We start from the raw sequence: 6,000 nt of genomic DNA, 5'->3' as shown, positions 1-6,000 counted from the left end.
GTCCCAAAGTATTATTATTACTTCAAATGTGTCTGTCAGTTATACAGTGCCATCTGCATAAAGCAAGAAGCTTAACCCTAGATCATCCAGTGCCACATCCTCCATGTCAATTAATGTTCTTAATGTCCAGTTTAAGAACATAAGGAAACATTATGATTTCTTGCCATGTTAAGACAGTGTAACCTATTTTCCTTTGAGAGTTACTGTGTTGCATGGTTGGACTATTAGAATTACGAGAGATATTTAATAACTGAAGGTTACAAACAAATGTGGAAATTAACTGTTATTTCTATAGAAATATTTAGCCTTAATACAAACTCTGTAAATTATGCCTAGAACTATGTTGGAGGAAGTCAGACTGGATGATCTAACTGCCCTTTATGGCCATAAATTCTATGAAACTTCACATGCCTCCAGACTTGATTCATAAGTCATTTTTCAACTGATTGATATATATCTCATCATATTGTTACAATTATATATAAAAATAAACACTTGGTAGTTTTTAAATCAAAGTGTCCTGATTTGAGAGTACTCTCCAAAGTAGAAGTTTTTCCAAAAAAGGAAACCAGCATTAAACTTAGTAAGCTAATGCTCTCTTAATGCAATCAAAAAGAGGTTAATCAATATGAATTTTCATATAAATGTTGGCTAAAGTAGTACTGAAAATGATTAAGTTATGCTGGAGGACATCTGTACCAAAACATTAAAAATTCTGCGCACAATATTTTAAAATATGGTATATTTTATTTGTCAAAATAACACAATATAACCACACCAGTTTCAATTACTTTGATAATTTATTTCAAAATACTTATCAGCAAGTATGTCTGTAACTATACAAACAAAAATTCAGCAACAGGTGGTTTTTTTTGTTTTGTTTTTATTTTACAAATATATTCTTTACTAGACATATTGCTACAGAACACTGAGTAATTCATTTAAGATACAATACAGACATGTATTTCCCACACCCCTGAGAAGCAGTGCAAAGGCTCAGGGGAGTCAGGGTTAACGGAAGTGCTGAGGGAGAGGGAAGGAGCATGGGAGTGATCCCGGAGGATTGCTGGGTGTGGGTGGAAGATGTGTGGAATGGCGGGGAGGGGGTTGGGGGAAGAGTGATTGTTAGAGTGTTAGGGAGCCTCCCCCATGCAGACCCTTGCTGACCCAGAGAGTCTCACATTCAGTTAGATCTTTCTGCCTCTGTTCCTGAGTGTCCCTGCACGCCCATTCCCATGAGGCCCTGCAGCCTCACTGTTTACCCATTTTCCAGATTGTTTATGAATATGTTGAACAGTACTGGTCACAGTACAGACCAGTGGAGGACACCACTATTTACCTCTCCCCATTCTGAAAATTGACCATTTATTCCTTACTTTTGTTTTCTATCTTTTAACCAATTACTGATCCTTGTGAGGTCCTTCTCTCTTATTCCATGACAACTTACTTTGCTTTAGAGCCTTTGGCGAGGTGGATCACCCTTATCCACATGCTTGTTGACCCCCTCAAAGAATTCTAGTAGATTGATGAGGCATGATTTCCATTTACAAAAAATATGTTGACTCTTCCCTAACAAATCTATGTGTCTGATAATTCTGTTCTTTAATATAGTTTCAAACAATTTGCCCATTACTGAAATGAGGCTTACTGGCCTGTAATTGCTGGGATCACCACTGGAGCCTTTTTTAAAAATTGGCATCACTTTACCTATCCTCCAGTCATCTGGTTCAGAATCTGATTTAAATGATAGGTTACAAACCACTGTTTCATAAGAACATAAGAATGGCCGAGCTGGGTCAAACCAAAGGTCCATCCAACCCAGTATCCTGTCTACCGACAGTGGTCAATGCCAGGTGCCCTGGAGTGAGTGAACCTACCAGGTAATGATCAACTGATCTCTCTCCTGCCATCCATCTACACCCTCTGACAAACAGAGGCTAGGGACACCATTCCTTATCCATCCTGGCTAATAGCCATTAATGGACTTAACCTCCATGAATGTATCCAGTTCTCTTTTAAACCTCCTCAGGCAAGGAGTTCCACAGGTTGACTGTGCACTGTATGAAGAAGAACTTTCTTTTATTTGTTTTAAACCTGCTGCCCATAAATTTCACTTGGTGGCTTCTAGTTCTTATATTATGGGAACAAGTAAATAACTTTTCCTTATTCACTTTCTCCACACCATTCATAATTTTATAGACCTCTATCATATCCCCCATTATTCTCCTTTCTTCCAAGCTGAAAAATTCTAGCCTCTTTAATCTCTTCTCATATGGGACCTGTTCCAAACCCCTAAACAGTTTGGTGGCACTTAGCACTTAGGAGGGGAGAGGAGAAGGGAGCCGCACACTCAGGGCAGGAGGTGGAGAAGAGGCGGGGCAGGGGTGGGGATTTGGGGAAGGGGTTGGAATGGGGGCAGGGAAGGGGTGGGAAGAGGTGGGAAGGGGCGGGGCCTCATGGAAGGGGTGGAGTGGGGGGAAGGGCCGGGGGCTGCAGGGTGGGGGGGTGTCAGTGATGCCGCCCTCAGGCCAATGTACTCGTCCTCATGTGGCCCTCCTGGTGATTTAAGTTTGAGACCCCTGCTTTAGTGACTTTTTCATTTTAATATAGTTTTTGTGCATGGAATAAAATTAGTCTATATTGGGATTTTACCAGGTGAATCAGTGTGATTTTCTATAGCTCGCTTTTCAATTGATCTATAATCCTAGTAATGCAATGCTAAAATTCAGTGTAGGTGTCTTGGTACAGTTCTTTCTCTTTAGTAGCAGCAATAGCTTGGCGTGGACACCTCAGTTGTTTTATCTTGTTAAATAGGAACTTCAAGCCCTACTTGAGGAAAAAAAATGTTTAGTTTTACATTTTTGTAAAAATTCATTTGGGGTGGGGAGGGATGTCTACTTTTGTTTCTTTTGGTATGCTAAAATTTCACTTTTTACTCTGTTTATTTAGGAAGTTTTAACAAGTTTAGAAATCCTTGCCATGTAAATAACAGAAACAAAACAAAACAATCATTACAACAGTTATCTTTTGTTTAAAGAAACATTATACAGGAATATAGTCATCACATCTTTCTGTTTAACACGGTGTTACCACATTACAGAATGAGCATCATTACAAAATGTACGTTGTTTCTAGTGATTTATTAAATTGAGTTAAATCTCTAGGTATTCTGTCAGGGTTCCCTCCCCACTCTGAACTTTAGGGTACACATGTGGGGTCCCGCATGAAAGACCCCCTAAGTTTATTTCTACCAGCTTAGGTTAAAACTTCCCCAAGGCACAAATTCTCCCTTGTACCTTGGATTAGGTAAATGCTGCCACCACAAAGTGATTTAATAAAGAATCAGGGAAAGGACCACTTGGAGTCCTAATTCCCCAAAATATCCCCCCAAGCCCTACACCCCCCCTTTCCTGGGGTGGCTTGAGAATAAACAAGATGAGCACAGACCAACCTTGGGTTTTTTAGGATACTAAAAAAACCAATTAGATTCTTAAAAAAAATCAGAACTTTATTATAAAGAAAAAAGGTAAAAGAAGCACCTCCGTGAAATTAGAATGGGAGATAATCCCACAGGGCAATTAGATTCAAAACACAGAGAATTTCCCTCTAGGCAAAACCTTAAAGTTACAAAAAGAAAAACCAGGAATACACCTTCCTTTCAGCACAGAGAAAATCACAAGCCAAAACAAAAGATAATCTAATGCATTTCCTTGCTAAATACTTACTAAGTAGTTGGAGTGCTTGCTTTCTTGTTCTGTCTCCGGGAAAAGCCACAAGGAACAGACAAAGCCTCCCCCCCACCCCGGGCCAGATTTGAAAGTATCTTGTCCCCTTATTGGTCCTTTTGGTCAGGTACCAGCCAGGTTATCTGAGCTTCTTAACCCTTTACAGGTAAGAGGTTTTTGTGCCTCTGGACAGGAGAGATTTTATAGCACTGTATACAGACAGGTGGTTACCCTTCCCTTTATATTTATGACATACTCATTTGACAGATCAGACATATCTATCAAATGTTAATATTCCAAAAAAATGGATATGTGTACTTTTTATTGGGGGGGGGGCAGGTAAATTTACTTTGTCTGAGTACTGAATGAAAGGTAACCAAATATCTAAGTATCTACCTGTCCTCTGTCTACTTTGCTGGCTATGTCATGGTCTGTTAATTTTTCCATAAACACAACCGCCCATATTTTTAGAACCATTCCTCAATGGTTGGGTTATTTTTTTTCCAATGAGAGGATACCAATAACTGAGCAGCTATTAGCAGATGAGATATTATTAGTTTCCTTCTGTATGACCATTTCTACTAGGAAGCCCCAAGAGGATTACCAGAGGATCATTTGTAAATAAATATCCAACAATTTGTGATATTTGGTTACTGATTACATCCCAGTACTCTGATGACTGGACATATCCACCATACATGCATAAAAATCTTTCATCACAATTTCTCCAACATTTATCCCCATTTAGTGTCTCTATATTTTTTAACCTGACTGGTGTGAGGTACCATTGAAACAGTATCTTATTTTTTTCTCTTTTGTTGTGCTACAAACTGCGGTTTCTCATCCTCTTTTCCAGATCAAATCCCATTCCTTTGGGATAATTTGTCTATCCACATTTTTTTCCCTGCATGTCATGTAGGGACACTTTTTTTTTGGGTCAGGAAAGCTGTCTGCAAAGATTGATAAATTAGTTATTTTTTTGTTTCTTAACTGACCAGATGCTATCACTTCTATTAAAGTTGGCTTTCTGTAACAGACAGGTTTTCTAGAAAGTTGAGAAACATTAATGCCTGACTTGAAAGTACTGCTACCAGGGGACAGTGGGCCAGTTAAAGTTAGTTTTAATCTCTAAATAAATTAGAACATTTCTTTATTGAATAACCAGCCAACTGTGTGTATTCCATTGCTTTCCCAAACTTTGAAGCCCTCTGGTTCTTGATTTGGGTTCAGATTGGGATTATTTGCATTGGGTATCATTGGTGAGAACTGATCCTATCTCTACTTCTATTCCAGACCCATTGAGTAACCTTTATTAAGGATGCGTGTCCATTTCTGGCAGGTGTGATTTATTTATTAATCCGTGGTAGCCTAACGATGTGTACACTGCCGCAATTTTCTCGTTCAATAAAGACCCAGTGTTTGGCTAGGTTAAAGGGCCCCCAGTCCACTACTGCTTTGAGCTGGCTGACTTGACAGTACCACAGAATATTTCAAACAGCTAGTCCACTCTGCTTAATAGGTCTGTGTAATGTATTTGGTCTCACTTTTGGTCTTTTCTTATTCCATATAAATTCTAACAACATCCTCTGTGTTCCTGCTTGGATTTTATCTGGAATAATCACAGAAAGTTTTTGAAAATAAGAAAAATATCCTTGGCAGAATATTCATTTGGACTGTGGCTATTCTCCCCCGCCAAGAAATTGCATACTCCCCCCACAACTCCAGGTCTTTTTTCATTTGCTGAAGTAGTCGTTAGACATTTAAATCACAGAGCTCTGTTGTTTTTAAAGGATGATACAGTAAATATAAAACACTACAATACTTTCATGACATGTACTATAGATGATGTGAAATAAAATCTCTCCTTTTAAATTGCCTCCGATGGTGTTTGAATTCTTCATGTGCTAACTACTGTTATACTCAGCACCCCAAACTCATTATAACCCTAATATGGTATTGATAGGTGGTCATAGAATCATAGACTATCAGGGTTGGAAGGGACCTCAGGAGGTCATTTAGTCCAACCCCCTGCTCAAAGCAGGACCAACCTCAACTAAGTCATCCCAGCCAGGGCTTTGTCAAGCCTGACCTTAAAAACCTCTAAGGAAGGAGATTCCACCACCTCCCTAGGTAACCCATTCCAGTGTTTCACCACCCTCCTAGTGAAAAAGTTTTTCCTCATATCCAACCTAAACCTCCCACACTGCATCTTGAGACCATTACTCCGTGTTCTGTCAAGGAGTTCTATTATTGGCCCTTAGACACAAAATATATG

Source organism: Lepidochelys olivacea (assembly GCF_965140295.1).
Source record: "Lepidochelys olivacea isolate rLepOli2 genome assembly, chromosome: 2".
NCBI lineage: Eukaryota > Metazoa > Chordata > Testudines > Cheloniidae > Lepidochelys > Lepidochelys olivacea.
The sequence above is the reverse complement of the archived record's forward strand: the minus strand, read 5'-3'. Positions refer to the sequence as shown.